The 18,596-nt window shown below is 43.6% G+C and overlaps 1 pseudogene; it reads left to right on the plus strand.

The window, feature by feature from the left end:
- The first annotated feature begins 11,338 nt into the window (after positions 1 to 11,338).
- Positions 11,339 to 12,260, plus strand: LOC101034853 (protein SEC13 homolog pseudogene; annotated as a pseudogene).
- The last annotated feature ends 6,336 nt before the right edge of the window (positions 12,261 to 18,596 follow it).

Raw genomic sequence — 18,596 nt, forward strand, 5'->3', positions numbered from 1 at the left:
TATTGCCTGCTAATGGCTCCCTGATGTTCCCTTCCACTGACAAGAATCACTTTTGGCCAAGGCGACTTCACTCTGGAAATGGCTGGGAAGTTATGTCTTCTCCTCAGAAGTAGCTCATGGCCAGTGGCTAATATATGACTGAATTACTGAATTGTTAAACAAGGAGAAGGCTGAGCAGAAGGATACAGAAAATAGCAAAATGACTGTTTCTTCCTCAGGGGCCATCCTTTATAGCTTAGCCAAATGGCTCACCTTCAATCATTCTTCTGCCCAAGGGGATGAGGCTTAACAACTACACCAACCTCCACTTCCACAATGGGTAGAAGGCAAGGCAACAGAATCTAAAAGCTCAAAAAACCCTGGAAAGGGTAAGAAAAGTCATTTCTGGGGTGGGTGGTGGGACAACTGGCAGCAAGGATTATGGAGACTGCATTGGAGCACACAATCCTTCTTGGGAAGTCCAAGGTTAGAGATTCAGTAATTAAAAATTCTGGAACCACTGCAGAAGCAGAACTAAAATTAGCTGCAATTGATAATAAGAACACTTACATAAAAATAACAATAATGAAAAGTAACAATAGCTACTGTTGATTGAGCACCTGCCAAATGTGAGGTTCTGTGCCAGATTATTTACATTTATTCACCATTATTCCTGCAACAAATCTGTAAGGCTGGGCTGAGCCAATGCCCATCTCTTTTCACAAGGCCAGCTTGCCTCCTCTTCCATGACAAACACCCCCAGGAAAGAATACAGAGAAATGGGCAGAAACAAAAGGGAGCTGGGACCTAGAGTATCATTTCCTCCTCCTAGTGCACATGCCTGGATGTGCAGGCAATAATTAGTTGCTCAATAAATATTTGAAAAGGAAATGAACAACTAGAAGTTTAGATAACAAATGTTAATAATGGTTAATTTTGGATGGTGGGGCCAGGAGCTACATTTTCCTTTGTGTTTTCCCCAAGTTTTCTGTATCAAATTTATACTTTCGTAAATTGTAAAATTATGAGCATATATAGCTATATACCAACGTTTAAATATTTTGAAAATTATGATTAATTCCTAAATGAAGAGGTGTTTTTTTTTTCATGTATACATAAGGCCTTTCTGTATAACACTTAGGCCTCAACTTCTTCATACACACAGATACTGGGTTGCATAAATCCCTTTTAAAACATCTACTTTTGACACGAACTACAGCAGAGTGCCATTGTGAAAACCACTCTGAATCCCAAATCAAGGGCTGCTGGCAGCCTTTTCCAGGGGAAGAGGACCGCTGTTTAGGGCACCCTCCCTACTGATCTCTTGAAAAGGAGCTTCTATTTTTGTTTATGGACACGCAGGTATCTTTGAAAGAGAAGGAGTCCTAAACATGTCCCTTAAATCACTGACCTGTGTTTCTTAACAGCCAGCAATGAACAAAGGAATTCCCAGCAAATGTGATAGTAGTCACATCCAAAAATTAGGATACTAAGGCATTTACTTAGATTAAAATATGCCTGGGTGTCGGCCCTGTTTTTTGTGGTAGTAATATATTTTCTGTCTTCATGACTCAGCCCTTAATAGCCAGTAATGAAGTAAATAATTCCCAGCAAATGTGATGGCAGTCAGATTGAAAAATTAGTAAGCTAAGACAGCTACTTAATTTAGAATATGCCTGAGTGTCGTGGCTCAGTTTTCTGGAATCACCCCGTAAAATTCTATCCTTACGTTGGATAAATGAAAATGCTCTGGAATGTCACTTTCTGTTCCCCAGCAAACCACTCTCTGACAAGAAATTGATCCTCTTCCAGGTGACCTTGACCCAGAAGCTGAATCATGCTTCCATTGTTCATAGATGAAGGAACTGAGGCTCAGAGAACTTCTGCCTGGGAGTACGGCTCATGGAAAGCAAGTCTGAAATAAGTGACCAGGAGTCCTGATTGTCTTCTGCTATTTCTGTAGCGGCCATGGAAGACAGGGTCCTGGATCTTCTGGAAACTTCTGAGTCCAGAAGTTACGCCACACTCTTCTCTCACTGGACCCTCTTCATCCACACACCAACACCTGCCTCCTTGAAGGATTTAATCTGTGGCCCACCTTTCCTTGTAGCCTCTCTCCATCCCTAGTCCTCAGCTGACATCTCTCCTGCCTGTTTGTAGTGGGCGAAGGTTCTCCCTCCTGTGCTTCCCTGGTACCCCACAGAGCTCAGGGACCGGTCCAGCCCCTTGAAGACCACTCTTCTCTGACCTTCTTTCCTGCAGGTAGTGCCTTTGTTTGAGTCTCCTCCTTTCAGGGTGAATGCTTTCTTCAGCTGTAGTTTAATGAATCTCAAGCCAGACCCTGGCCAAGTTGCTTCAGTCAGGAGCTTAAAAACAACCCATCTCCTACCACTTGCTGCTTGCTATATTCTCAGTCCTGCCCTTTTGACGAGATAACATTTTATTTTACATTATTTTGCCATCATTATAATTGTGGGATCCTGTCCCCTTAGGCATCTCTCTCTCTCTGTTTTTGTTTTTCTTTTTTGCGACAGAGTCTGACTCTGTCGCCCAGACTAGATTGCAGTGGCACTATCTCGGCTCACTACAACCTCTGCCTCCTGGGTTCAAGGAATTCTCCTGCCTTAGCCTCCAAAGTAGCTAGAATTACAGGTGCCTGCCACCCAACCCAGCTAATTTGTGTATTTTTAGTAGAGATGGGATTTCTCCATGTTGGTCAAGCTGGTCTCGATCTCCTGACCTCAGGTGATCCACCTGCCTTGGCCTCCCAGAGTGCTGGAACTACAGGCGTGAGTCACCACACCCGACCCCATTAGGCCTCTTTTGAGATCATATCTCTCTGATACGACAGCCCCCTTTTCCTCTGGGCTTGGGGCCCTCACTTGCGGGGCCTCCTAGAGAAGGGATTCCTGCCTCTGACCTGACCCTACCGGTTTCTGGTTTGTATTAGATTAAATCACATTATTCACATTTCTTTTTATCTATAGTACATCAATTTCGTTTGGTTTAACCTAATATAGGGAAGTCCTACATGAACACCAAGACATCAGGCAGTGTAGAATTGTAAGGATGAAATTTAAAAGAAAGGTTGATATCTTCCAGATACTATACTTTCATTTTTAGAGGACTTGACTTTTCTAGCCACATACCTACCATATATAGTCACACAGCCTCATGTTTCTATGAGTGTGTGTGTGTAAACATGTTTGTCTTTCTACCTGTTTTATTTATTTTCACTGACTACCCTTTACAATGGAAACAACTGTAAAGATGGAGCCAAGGCCCTGGGTCCTGTACTCTCAGCAGACATAGGGCCCTCTTTCATAGCTGTGCTCTCTGTGGGTTGACGCTAGCAAGGACCACAGTCTTCTGTGTCCTGAAGTGGGCCTAGCAACGTCATTCTGCAGTAGGCCTGGTTCCCTGCCAAGGTCGCAGCCAAGCTCCAGAATAGCGGAGGTAGCACTTCTGTCTGCTTAGGAGAAAGTTTTGGTTCAGTCACCACAGGAGGTCTCAAAAGTGGGGCTGAAGCAATTTGCAATTAGACATTCTCATTTGCATTTTTCTTACTAACAGCTATTTAGAGAAGGACTTTGGATATGCGGGCTGATGATTCTGGGAACAGTGACTGCTTCTGTCTACAGACCTGCAGGCAGAGGGGGTTTCAGCAGAACTATCACTTAAATACTTAAGGGAAAACACTCACAACGCAGATATTTCATCTGTTTTTTGTAGCAGTATTTTCTGTCCTCATGACTCTTTACTGTAGCAGATACTGGATTTCTCTACATGTTATTGGGGTGATCTTAGATGAAGCACTCAACCTCTCAAAGTTTTCTCATCTATAAAATTAAATATGTTGCTCATAAGATGGTTGTGCAGACTATGTGAGATACTGTTTACATTCTAGTGGAGTGGGCAGGCAGCACACAGATGATTATACCGATAAGTGTTTTGCTGTCATTGTGACGAATGATGTAAAGAAAAGATTCAGGGTACTGTGAGAGTGACTAACGGTGACCTGCTTTGTTCTGGGGTTCTCCGCATCTTAGAAGCCACGTATTAAAGCATGATGCCATGACTAGCTTGGGCAACAGAGTAAGACTCTGTCTTTATAGAAAATGAAAACAACTTTTAAAAATAAAAAGACAAAAAGGGAATGATGTCATTATATCCAGTTCAGAAAAATACAAGGGCCTTGAAATCATTGCAAAAGTTTAGAATCTTCCTTTTCCTTTTGGTAAAGGAAGTAGATAAGAACCCACGGTTATGAATAGATGTTTCTGATTCTCTGTTAGTATTTCTAAACGCACTTGATTAAACAAAATAAAAGAATTGAGTAAATTAGTAGAAGGTTTCTACTTCTATGCAGGATTCTATAATCGCACTATTGACATTTTGGGCCAGGTAATTCTTTGTTGTGAAGGACTTTCCTATGCAATGTAGAATATTTAGCAGCACCCCGGCCTCTACCCACTCCCCATCATGACAATAAAAAATATCTCCAGACATTGCCAAATATCTTCTTACGGGCAAAATCCCCCCAATTGAGAATCACTTCTCTAGTAAATTCATCATTGATTCACATAGCACTTGGGGTACAGAAATCAGTAATAAGTAGCCCTCCTTGTTTAAAAGCAGGAGAGAGTATTTAAAAATGAGCAAAAACTAAAAGTTAGCTGAATTTTGGTCAAAGTCTGGGGTAGATTATTTGGCATGATAAATTCCACCTGATATCTAACTGTGCTGAGTCATTCTATTGTCAACCTCATTGAGCTGGGACTAGATTGTCCAGAATCCCTGCCCCCGAGTGGCTCCAGATAGGGCTGATCAAAAGAGAAATCGGAACAAAATTTTGGAGACAAAAATAAAGCAACAGCCATTATTCTCCAAGGGACTTCAGGATCTGATAGTGAGATGGACAGATGCAAAGGTGCACAGCCAGCTCCAGCTTGGCCTCGTTCTTCCCTCATTATCCAGTTCTTCACAACAGTTGGTCCTGCTGACCGGCTGCAAGCCCAGCTCACCAACTTGACTGTGGAAGCACAGAGGTGGTAGTCTCGAAGAGGCAACCACTCTCTCTCCATGACACGTCTACTTTGGTAACTGGACATGCTTAAGTTTCCCTGCAAGCTCTGACTTGTCTACTGAATAGCGCTGCAGGAGGTATAGTTAGAACTCATTCTCTGACCCCATGGCTCCTGTTCTTCCCTTCTTCCTGAATTTTATTTCCCCAGCAACCCTTAAAATGGGGTAACATGCAATTTTTATAATAAATCCAATCCTCTATTCTAACACATTCATTGTCACAGAGTGACTGAACTTTGGTAACATGACTCTATGTCTTCTTAGCTTCCCCAGAACTCAAATTTCAGAAGCCACTGATATCTAAGACACTTGTTTTTCATAGCCATCCCAAAGAAAGACTCTTGGGACATGAATCATCACTCAGAACTGAGGCTGAGAGGCCGGGCAAACAGTCAGCTTCCTTCCTAATTCAATAGGTGCTAATCCATTTATCTCTACTATAAGGGCATGCCTGCTTCGAGAGCTCAATTTGTTTTGCCTGCACTAGAAGACCATGGACAAGAAGAAAATGAACACTTTCTAAGGCTGAAAAAGTAAAGCTTTCCAATGAACAGCCCCGGGCTTAGGACTTAAGCTGCCGTGTCAAGTTCAGCAGAGCAGGACCCACCATGCCCCCAGATGAAGGTGGGTAACCACATGGCAACCTTGCGTTTCCCCGTGTCTTAGATCAGGTTCTCCAGAAACAAACCCAGAGAAGTTGAATAGAAGCAAGTTGTCCACTTAAGAGATGTTGGAAGGCAACACTGAGATAGGAGTGGGAAAGTAAGGCAGGGCAGGGCAGGCAGCCAATAAAGGGTTTGTTATTAAGTAAGTGACTGCTGTGGGTAACTGGAGTTCAATCCTACTGGGCACTCTGAAACTAGCGTAGAAGGCACTGCATTATCCCACCTGGGGTCAATGACTCTTGGGAAGGAAGGGTGCTATATGAATTCTTGACATACACTTCTAACCTGCTCCACACACGGGCAGAAGACATCAGCTTCCAGAGATGCAGATACTGACAGCTGAAGGTTGACCAGCCTGCATTAAAATAGTGAGGCCCTAGGGAATACTCAGAGAGGCACTAACAGCATCTGGTACTCTCTGCAACTCCAGCTTTTGTGCATATGGCTCAATGCTCAAACAGAAACCAGATCTTAGAAAAAGAAAAACCCGGAAAAAGAATTCTGTGCCCTGTGTTTTGTCCCTAGTCTCTCAGAAAGTGGTTGATATGTCTTTAAATCTTAAATCTTGCAGACTAGAATATTTCCTACTCATATTCCTCTGGGCAGTTTGGAGCAATGTGAGGTATACTGTGTTTCTTTGCTCAGTTTGTTTATTTCCTGTTCCTCCTGGCTTTGCATCACCTTCATACTTGATGGTCATTCCTGTTTCCTCTTCTCTTGATTAAATACGTAACACTGGACCAGAGGAAAGAAGTTGGAGGTTGTTACCCGAGACTTCACAAGGTGAAATTTGATTGGCAGTGCCCTTCAGGTATGGATTTTAGCTTATTAGCCAAACCAATCCCATACTCTTCTCATCTACAAGATGTTCGCTAAGTGAACATCTTAGAAAATGGCCCTCCAGTTACAGGTGCATTCTGTTCTTCGTCTTTTCCCTGAATCCCTAAAAACGTCCCCGTGCCAGAGAGCAAGACTGGGCACCCAGGAATATTCAAGATCCTAGGCCCTCCTTCATGAAAGACTTTCCAGGGCCAGCTTTCAGGACCCAGAGTTGAAGTACTAAGTCCCCTGAGCCCTGCCCTGGCCCATTTTATCTCCTTAACACGAGAAAGGCCCCACACAGCAAAAGGCACTGACTGCCAGAGAGTAATATGCAAGCATATTCTTATCATCACTTTATTCCTCCTACCAGATAGCCAAGTCATATTATGAGGACGGGAATTAGAGGGTCATTTGTCATAGATCCCAAGGAAGATAAGTGTGGGGAGGTCTGGGAAAAGGAAAAGAGGAGGAAAAGGGAGAAAAGAAAATGGAGAGATGGGTTAGAGTGCTTTTGGCTGCCCAGACCGGTAAGTTGGTGTTATCTTAACTTAGAGATGACCTCCCTGAAATCTAGAGAGGTGAAGTGACCTCTCTAAAAGGTTAATATTTCTTAAGGTGACTTAGTCAGTGGCAAAGCTCAAATTCAAATTCAGGTCTTACTTATTCCAAGACCAATACTTGTTTTCTACTTTGGAACTCAACACGAGTTTAACACTCAGCTGGCAGCTGGGTGGGGTGCAGCTTCCTGCAGAGGTGAGGAGAACCCAACAAATGCAGCTAAACAAGTGACACTCATCACCTATTTGTCAACATCATTAATGACAATTAATAATGAATAACATTTGGGAAATTACTATATACGCACTATGCATGCCAGTTAATCTTCAGAATAATAGTTCTCAATCCTGGTAGCACGTTGGAATTACTTGAGGAGCTTTTAAACATGTTTTGCCTGTTATGTTTAAAAGCTCCTCACCTTGCTCCACCTGGATCAATTATATTAGAGTGGAGTTGGAATACAACAATATCAATATATTTTAAAATCTCCCCAGGTGATTGTAATGAACAACCAGGTTAAGAACACTTGCTTAGAACAATTTAACATGCATAGAATGCCCTGGAGTGTTTCTGGGCTTCGGATTTCTGGGCTTTGGGAATTTATCATTCTGTAAATCCGGAGTGGGGACCACAATTTTACATTTCTAATAAGTCCTCAGGGGGTAGTAGTTCATTTTCACACTGTTATAAAGAACTGCCTGAGACTGAGTAATTTATGCACAAAAAAGGCTTAATTGACTCACAGTTATGTATGGCTAGAGGAGCCGCAGGAAACTTGCTGTCATGACAGAAGGCGGAGAAGCAAGCACCTTCTTCACAAAGTGGCAGGAGAGAGAGAGAGAGAGCGTGCAAAACAGAGAGAGAGAGACAGAAAGACAGAGAGAGAGAGAGAGAGCAAAAGAGACAGAGAGAGAGAGAGAGAGAGACAGAAAGACAGAGAGAGAGAGAGAGAGCAAAAGAGACAGAGAGAGAGAGAGAGAGAGAGAGAGACAGAAAGACAGAGAGAGAGAGAGAGAGCAAAAGAGACAGACAGAGAGAGAGAGAGAGAGACAGAAAGAGAGAGAGAGAGAAAGAAGGGAGAACTTTTAAACCATCAAATCTAGTGAAATCTGCCTCATTATCATGAGAACAACATGGGGAGGCAGCCTGCATGGCCCAGACACCTCCCACCAGGTCCCCCCACCTCCTGCCCCCTTGACCTGTGGGGATTACAATTCGAGAGGATATTTAGGTGGGGACACAGAGCCAAACCATATCACCAACCTAACACTGATGCCGCTTGTCTCAGGGACCGCAGTTTGAGAACCAGAGAAAGTTGATTTAAAACAACTTTAAGGATGGTGTTATATAGTCATTCCCTTTTTATCATATAAGGCTTCGTGGTGACCAAGCGAGAACTTACACTCAGGTCCATGATCCATGCCTTTTAAGTCTTGCTCTATTTGCTTCATCTTGTGCACAAGTTGATCTGGCCTGACTTGGCCAAATGCTTCACTGAAAAGCAGCTACAGCAGGTTTCCAGCACTGCGTGAAAGTCTGCCCCGTGGGCTGCATTTAGTCAGTTCCAAATTCTCGCCTCCTGGCAAGAAGAAAGGTGCGCTAGAGATTACAAAGCTAATTTAACTTCATTAATCAACATAACCTTAATTGCACCAATCCCCTTAATGAAGGACTGCTGATGCATATAAAAAGATTTCATCCAACACAACTGAAAGAGCCTTCCTCCAGGGCCTGTGCCCTGAGAGAAAAAGCTCTTCTGAAAGGACTCAGCTGTCTGTATTGCCTGCCTATGTAACTAGGATGGGCCTTAGAAAGCACAATTCTTGTTCCAGAAGATGCCGGGGAGAGATCACAGGTGCTCCAGTGAAGGGGGTTTTGGCCTATTTGGAATTCAGGGATGGCCTTTCAGGTTGATTTAACTCCTGTGTAAAAGTCAGAATTGAAAGCCAAAGGGCATGGTAAATATATGTAATTTTTGTCAGTTAAAAAATAAATTTAATTTTTTAAAAAAGAAGTGAAAGCCAAAGGGCACTATAAGCAAATTAATTACAAATTGTTTCCTCCAGCATCTTTTTTTTTACTGCCATGGAGGTGAATTTGAAGAGCTTAAGCATCCAAATGATCACACTTTCAACTTTAATCAAATTTTGATTTGACTTTCTCCAAGACTGGAGGAGGCTGACCTTCTGTTTACGCACTCCCCCTCCCACATCCTTTCTCCATGTGGCTCTCCTTAGAACTATTCTCTGCTTAGAATAGTTCATTTTCATGCTCCTGATAAAGACATACCTGAGACTGGGAAGAAAAAGAGGCTTAATTAGACGTGCAGTTCCGCATGGCTAGGGAGGCCTCAGAATCACGGCAAGAGGTAAAAGGTACTTTTTACATGGGGGCAGCAAGAGAAAAATGAGAAAGAAGCAAAAGCGGAACCCCCTGACAAACCCATCAGCTCTCATGTTATTCACAATCATGAGAACAGCACAGGAATGACCAGCCCCCATGATTCAATTACCTCCCCGCTTGGGTCCCTCCCCAACATGGGGGAATTCTGAGAGATACAATTCAAGTTGAGATTTGGGTGAGGACACGGCCAAACCGTATCAGTGGTCATTTCATTTAGAAGAGGGCTGTAGAGCTGGGATATCCCAGGATAAGATTATTTTCCTATTCTGTTTTTTCCCTTGCTTCTGTGGCTCCATGATCTTTTCTTCAGGGCCAAACAACCAACAAACTAAGAGTAAATATAGGAGACTATATCATGCAGATTTTTGTTGTTGTTGTTGTTGTTGTTGTTGTTGTATTTTATTTTATTGCATTTTAGGTTTTGGGGTACATGTGAAGAACATGCAAGATTGTTGCATAGGTACACACATGGCAGTGTGATTTGCTGCCTTCCTCCCCTTCACCTATATCTGGCATTTCTCCCCATGCTATCTCTCCCCAACTCCCCACCCCCCCGGCCCTCCCCTATTTCCCTCCAACAGACCCCGGTGTGTAGTGCTCCCCTCCCTGTGTCCATGTGTTCTCATTGTTCAACACCCGCCTATGAGTGAGAACATGCAGTGTCTGATTTTCTATCACGCAGATTTTCAAAAAGCAGAGCGCAGGTGGGTTGCCATGCAAGTGATTAAGGGAGAGATTAATTCCTGTGAGAGTGATGAAAGCAGGCAGCACAAGGAAAGAAGCTGGGCAGATGTGTGAGTTCAGCTGAAGTCCAACCTCACCTTCATGCCGTGGTGGGGGATCTGAAGCACGAGGGATGTCGCAGAGTTGTCCCTTCCTGAAGCAAGGGGGCCAGCCTTTTGTATCAGTTACTGACTGGCTGCAGGCCATTTCGAGGAAGGGCGTAATATCCCAGGCATTTTCAGAAGTGGTGTCCAGTAGGCCACGGTGGCAAATCTCTGGGTAAAGGGGAAACTGTCCCACACTCCCAGTAGCTGTGTGATGCCTGCCGGATAAAGGGGACCAACAGCATCTACTACAGGAACTTTGCAGAAGCAAGGCGCCTCTTCCCTGTTTAAGTTTAGCAAGTGCAGCTGGGAGGTAGCTCATGTTTTCCTTTTGTGGCCTTTCTTCAGGACTACTCAGGGACCTTGGCTGGCTTTTCCTCTTCTCTGTATTCATGTCTCTTCTACAGCTTTTAGGTATGTGAACAACATGTTTTATTCTAACTGTCTATCTCCATGTAGGCACCAAAATCTACTTAAGAGTTGGGACCCTGACCCACTCATCTGTGTATTCAGGACCTAGAGCAGCACCAGACACATGTAGGAGCCCCCTACTTTGTTACTGGTAAGACCCAAAGCTTTCCTGTACCCTCCTTTCCCTTAGCATTTCTCAGTCTAGTTCCATCTAGGCCACTTTCAATAAAAAAGACAACAATCAAGACCTCTACCTTCTGATTTCTGGTGCTTGGTGAGTGCCTTAATATAATTGCAACCGTGCAGAAATGAAATAAAGGCAGATAGTTCTCCAAACAGATGAAAACACACAGGAGGCTGAGTCATTCTTGAACTCTTTTTGGTCCAAAGAAAGACCCACTTCGTGGCTCCTTTAAACAAGAGGCAAAAACCTGCACAGAAATGAGAGAGAGACTTGGACCATTCTTCAAGGTACTACCTGGCACATTCAGAAAAAGCATTTTGCATAGTGGAACTTATTATAAGGAATAAAAAACAGAATAGTGGCCATGTCCGAGACCCAGAGCAATGGCCGCCGCAATCCTGGTGTCAGTAATTAACACTGTGGGTCCCTCCCATGAGGACATGATTCACGACACCCAGATGGACTACTGAGGCGCCCGCCTGGCAACCTGCTCATCAGACAGGTCCGTCCAAATCTTCAATGAGGGCAGATCCTCATCGACGACCTCAGGGGTCATAGGGGTCTTGTGTGGCAGTAGTGTAGGCTCACCCCGTGTACAGCAACATCCCGGCATTGTGCTCCTCTGACTGGAAAGTCATTGTCTGGACACAGGAAAACGGCACCTGGGAGAAGAGCCAGGAGCACGCGGGAGACGACTACTCAGTGAACTCGCTGTGCTGGTCCCCCGTGACTACGTCCTGATCCTGGCCTGTGGGAGCTCGGATGGGGCCATCTCCCTGCTGACTTACAACGGGGAAGACCAGTGGGAAGTAAAGAAGATTAACAATGCTCACACCATTGGCTGAAATGCTGTCGAGGGGCCTCTGCTGTTGTAGTTGGGAGCCTCAGACCAGCCATCGGGGCAGAAACTCAATTACAAGAAGTTTGCATCAGGTGGCTGTGACAACCTCATCAAGCTGTGGAAGGAGGAGGAGGAGGATGGCCAGTGGATGGGGGAGCAGAGGCTGGAAGCGCACGGTGACTGGGTTCAAGATGTGGCCTGGGCCCCCTCCGACCTGCCCACCAGCACCATCGCCAGCTGCTCCCAGAATGGTCGTGTGTTCCTCTGGACCTGATGCCTCAGGCAATACGTGGTCCCCCAAATTGCTTCACAAGTCCAATGATGTGATGTGCATTGCGAGCTGCTCCATCACGGCCAACATCCTGGCTGTCTCCAGTGTGACCCTGTGGAAGGAGTCGGTGGACGGACAGTGGGTGTGCATCAGTGACGTCAACAAGGGCCAGGGCTCCGTGTCAGTCACAGAGGGCCAGCGGAACGAGGAGTGACAAGACAGATGGGGCCTGGCTCCCCACCCACCAGCTCCAGGACTGCCCCTTCCAGGGCCAACTGGCCAAACAACTGGGAAGACCCCCCAGCTGCAACAGAATCATTTTCCCAGGAGGAGTGACAGATGCAGCCACAGAGTGATCATCTGCCTTAACAGGATCCGAGATGCTTATCTGACCGGCTGAAAGTGATCACGTTATGAGGAAGAAACTACAAATGATGTTCAAATCTATTTTAAACTATGTTGGGCCATTTTTATGTACCTTTGGGTTCAGGCATTATTTGGGGGTTTTGTTTCCAAAATAACTAAATAAGTCATATTGCTTATAAAAAAAAAAACAGAATAGAAGTTCATTTCACAAAGCTGGTAATTTGTAAGTAGATATCACTATAGCGTTAGTCTGATATGCAGAAATTGAATGTTCAAGTATATTCCAAAACAGTATCATCCAGTTAAACTAAAACTCTTTCCTTCCCATTTGTAACCATGTAATCATCACAACACAGCACAAGCAGATATTTGCACAAAAATGAAGCAAATATTATTTTAAAGGAAGCAAGAATTAGTTCAAGATGGTAGATTAAATACATGGTTTTGCCTAAAATTTTAAAAAGTTACACAGAAATAGCAAAACTAATTTGTTTATTTTGAGTGAAAATAGCTGCATCTATACAGTGTTTAAAAACAGATGATGTGACTATTAGAGGGGAGTTCTCCGGCCACCTAGCCGCCGTGACTGTCTCTTCTAACATACATGATGGGTGGAGGTTGGTGATTGGCCTGATTCTAGCACCATTTTCATTGTCTATCAGGTCTTTGTCCAAAGGCGGTTCCCACGGACAAAGAGGAGCCCTGTTGCTCCCACCCTGAATAGTACCATGGCATCCTCAATAGCTAGTATACTGGACTAGAAAGAAAACTCTCCCTAGGGTGGTGAGGAGAGGAAGACAGCTGCAGTTGAGGGAAATGTATACAGAGAATTTCTAAGAGATATAATTGGGGTAGGGATCATTCAACAAGCCATGGAAGGAGAATTCCTTATTCAAAAAAGTTATTATGGGAGCTCCTGAGGCATTGACCCAAGGATTGGCCCATGGAAGAAAGCGTGTGTTTCCTTTTTTTTTTCTTTGTACTTTGGGGTACATGTGCACATCCTGCATCCTGCAGGATTGTTGCATAGGTACACTGGTTTGCTGTCCCCAATCCCCGCCCCACCCCTGTCACCTACATCAGGCATTTCTACCAGTATTATCCCTGTTCCCATTTCTCCCAGTATCATCCCATCCTCCCTGCTCATCCTCCCACTGTCCCTCCCCTCCCCTCCACTCCACTCCCCCTTATGATAGCAAATACCTGGAACCAACCCAAATACCCATCAATGATAGACTGGACAAAGAAAATATGGCACATATACACCATGGAATACTATGCAGCCACAAAAAACAACAAGTTCATGTTCTTTGTAGAGACATGGATGAATCTAGAAACCATCATTCTCAGCAAACTGACACGAGAACAGAAAACCAAACACTGCATGTTCTCACTCATAGGTGGGTGATGAACAAAGAGAACACTTGGGCACAGGGAGGGGAATAACACTCCTTTTCTTTCTTCAACATGACCACTGTTCTCCACCCAGTCCTTGATGTGGGCAGCATGACTAGGTCATCATTCTAAATTCTGACTCACAGCTTTAAATTTAGTGAAAAATCTCCCTGATCCCAGTAATCCGTCTAGTTTGAGGCACTGATGGGAAGGTGGTACATTACTGGGAATATGTGAAAGGTCGAATCAAAGACAACATATTCGGTGTTACTGGACACTTGAAACAGAACCCCACCTAACTTTTTAATGAAATGTGGTTCATCTGACTGCTTCTGCCTCCAGCTTCTTATGTCTGAGTCATTTGCATGCTTTCCTACCTGACGTCTTCTAAGAGAGGTCTTCCTTCCACACACGTAAAGATACATGAACTGTGCTCATCTACATTTTTGGTTTGTTTTTAAAATGATTTTCCTTAGGTATTACTTTACATATGAGAAAAATACAAACCATCTGATAAACACATCTAGTTTTTTTTTTCTAGTTTATTTTTATTTTTTATTTTTCGAGACGGAGTTTTGCTTTGTCACCCAGACTGGAGAGCAGTGGTGTGATCTTGGCTCACTGCAACCTCTGCCTCCCAGGTTCAAGCAACTCTCCTGCCTCGGCCTCCGTAGTAACTGAGATTACAGGCACCCACCACCATGCCCAGCTAACTTTTGTATTTTTAGTAGAGACAGAGTTTCACCATGTTGGCAGGGCTGGTCTCAAACTCCTGACCTCAGGTAATCCACCTGCCTCAGCTCCCAAAGTGTTGGAATTACAGGTGTGAGCCACTGTGCCTGGCCCCTAGTTAATTTTTAATTATTTTCTCAACTTTTGGTTTTTTAAAGAATTGAATGATAATTTACATATAATAAAATGCACAAATACAAGTGTACAGTTCAATTCGTGTTGACATGTGTTTATACCCTCATTGACACAGCAAGTTCCCTTATGCCCCCCTGCCCCACTAGAGGCAACTACTGTTCTGATTTCTGTTACCATAGACAAGTTTGATCTATTCTGGAACATTATACAAATGGATACTCTTTTATGCCTGGCTTTTAAAAATTCAACATAATTTCTCTGAGATTTGCCCTTGTTTCTGCATGTATCAGCGCATTCCTTTTTATTGATGAGTGGTATTCCATTACATGAAAATTCTTTTCCTTTCGAGCATAATTGTTTCTATTTTTCTTGAGTAAATATCTAGGTTTGGAATTGTTGGATCATGGAGTACATGTAGTAAAATCACTTCTTGCTCTGCAGGAAAGATAAGTATTAATTGTAGTAATTTGATAGGCACAGATATTGAAAGTCACATGTTACGGAAACCTCAACCCCTTCTCAGAATTAAATTTCACTGTGTTCTGTTCAGGAATATTAGCTATATAAAGAGACCAAACAACAACTGTGGGACAGCCAAATAGAAGTGTCCAGAAAACGGATGACATTTAGGTCTCCATTTCAGGAGCAGAGCAGGTTTGATGGGCATGTGACCCGTGCAGTCACACTGGTGACTGAGCCTGAGCAGGAGGAAGAGAGAGAGAAAAGTGGGAGGTGCTACACGATTTCAAACAACCAGATCTCGGAGAACTCTATCATGAGAACAGCAAGGCAGAGGTCGGCCCTCATGATTCAGTCACCTTCCACCAGGCCCCTCTTCCAACACTGGGAATCGTAATTCAACATGAAATTTTGGTGGGGACCCAGAGCTGAACCATATCAGAAGGTCTTAAGTCATCATCTATGGCAGGTGCTTGTATTGGCCCGCCTACATTGCCTCAGTGCATGCTGGCAGCACCTGCCTGTCTTTGCTGAGGGCTTTTTCTGGTCTCCAGAATCCACCTTGCCAGCCTACAGGATGTGAGCCAGAAGCACTGGGGCTTTAATACCCCCAGGAGCAACCATCAACCCATGATTGACAGGAACTGGTATAGAAACATCCTATAACCCCTTTGTCTTCAAGTAGAGAACTCTTAGGCCTAAGTGATACACTGGCTCCCAGTGTTCCTGCTGGGATTAAGCTTCAGGTACCCACAGTGGTCACTTGCTTGATGGTACATCCTTGCCTGTCTGCTTTCTCTTCCCTGTCTCACTTCCCCACTACCCTACTGGTATTTTCTTCACCTCCCAATTAAACCACTTGCTCTTCAATTCTGTGTCAGGGTCTGCTTCTGCAAAAAGCCAAACTAAAATTCTCCTGTATGCAAATCCAAAGCAGGTTATTGTCCTTCGAATTACCCTGTTTGTTTCCGTAAAAGCACTTGTCTCAATACAAGATTATGATGTGTGTTTACTTGTTTCTTGTCTGTCTCCCAAACAAGGTTAAACTCCATGAGTTTAGCCTATGTCTATATTCCCTAAGGCTGTGTCCTCAGAACCACTTGGAAAGCTTTGCACAAAGAAGGAACTCAACAAATGATTGTCAATTAGGTGAATAAATGAATGAATTCTAGGGAAATTGATTCATAACTAACAGATTTACAGCCTATTTACCGAATTATGTTTCAAGGAACGTACACACACACAAATACGTACAGGCTTATCTGATATGCAAGAATATCCTCCAGTCAAAACTGGAAGCTGAGGCTGTCTGATTCTAGACCATGGGCTCTATACACCATAATGACATTTTCTTCATTTGAAAAACAAAGTGATTTCCATATATTATTTCTACCACAGAGGTTTGTTGGAAGCAATGCATTACTGTGTGTGTGACATGGCTTCTAAAAGCATAAAACAATCCCATGTCTGGCAGATGCTGTTCACATCCATGCATGTGAAAATGGAAGTACATGACCCAGGTCCTTGTCAAAGGTCAAGGACATCCCCAAGGATGTGACATCTGCAACCACAACCAGCTTTCTTACATAGATCCCTATTTATGTTAGTAAAATACAGTGTTGCCACACGTGCACTTTTCTGTAGGTAGAGCCAAAATACAATTTTGCCTAACCGCTAGGACAAAGAGCTTCTTAAATGGGGAAACCATATAACTTCAGTTGCTATGATTTAGTCAGTGAGATGTTTTTAGGATGCTGGTGAGGTGGTTTTGAAAGTCATACTGTTTAAAGACAAATTTGGGTACTGTGAAAGCAGATATGAAGCAAGCTGAGGTATGAAGTCACAGGCATGCGTGGATGAAACTTGCAGAGGTGTCAAGAGCAAAATGCCATCTCAGACCACTGGCCGGCTGGCTTCCAACTTGGCTGTCTAGGTTCTTCTTCTTTCCTTTCGGGAGCCCAAATAACAAACGTCCCGCTCCTTGCTTCATTCAGGGCCACTTTCACTCTGGTTCTTAACCCCTGCTAACATCCATGCCCACAGGACTGCCTCCTTTTAAGTGGCTCTCTTAAGTTGGGTTTGTCAGGAGCAGATTCTGAGACAGGGATTCATGTATACAGTATTTGCTAAGGATGTGCTCGTGGGAAATTTGAGAGGAAAAGAGAGAATCAAGATAAAGTCGGGGAAGGAGCTGAGCAGGAATATGATTACAGCTGGAGTTGAGCTTCAGCCTGCTCCCATGGGGCTTGGGATATAAATTACATTATAGCCTCGGCCCCCCTCTGAGGCAAGAAGTCAGCCAATTTGAACCCTTGTGTCAGTCTATCATTGCCTTTAACTACCTTGAGGCAGAGGGTTGTAAGCTCCTGGCAAGTCCCTCTGGCTGACGACATCATTTGGAGAAAGGATGATTGTGTGCCATTAGCAGCCCATGCTCTCAGGGCCTGGGAAATGGAGCATCAGCTGAGTAATGGGCTCTGAGCAAGTACAACGGGGAGCCACAACAGTGGGTTATTTAGTCATTTTGCAAGATAGAGGCACTGGAGGTGACTTCAATCTAGGCACTTACAATGTGCTCACTTTTTCATGTCTTTTGATGACAAGATTTAAAGCAACGATTATTTTACTTCTTTCTCTAGGAAGAATCCTCAGCCATCTTTCCCCTATACCAACTTCTATAATAATGCATTTTCATTCATTGCAAAGACAAACAAAAACAGCCTGGAATGTAGGTCTTACCACATCCCACCATAGCAAATCTCAGGCGAGTGCTTTCTATGTGCCAGCCACTGAGCTAAGATGTGTGTATGTGTTAACTTATTTAGCTCGTATACAAACGGGGTGGTGGTGGTGGTGGGGGGTTGGTATTAGTAGTATCAATGTAAACCGCTTTAGAGCATAGATAAAAGAAATACGACTTTCAAACTCTTTTTTGATGCCAATATTCTTCAGATAACAAAACCTGGCGAAGGAAGGAAGGAAGGAGGGAAGGAGGGAAGGAGGGAAGGAGGGAAGGAGGGAAGGAGGGAAGGAGGGAAGGAGGGAAGAAGGGAGGGAGGGAGGGAAGGAGAGAGAGAAGGAAGGAAGGAAGGAAGTGAGGCAAGCTTTAAAGCAATCTTGTTTATAAATAGTGACAGGCAAGAACAATGTAAGAACACTTCTTATCACTATGATAACATAAAAATATATTTAATATAGCTAATACTAATAAAATTAAATAAGACAAAGAACAGCAGGTATAAATATTAGACTCCTAGAAAGACATAGAAAAAATATTAGTATGTGTGGATGATAGAATATTATAAACCATGAATCTATCTAATAATATACAATATTATACCCAAGAATCTAAGAGGTCTATTGTATTTTAAAACTCAGTGACTATATTTTTTCCTCCAAGCCATTTTATTCTGATGTAGAATATCACTGGTGTATAAATTAAAGATGCATCTTAGAAAAAGTC

Source organism: Saimiri boliviensis, chromosome 9 (genome assembly GCF_048565385.1).
Source record: "Saimiri boliviensis isolate mSaiBol1 chromosome 9, mSaiBol1.pri, whole genome shotgun sequence".
NCBI lineage: Eukaryota > Metazoa > Chordata > Mammalia > Primates > Cebidae > Saimiri > Saimiri boliviensis.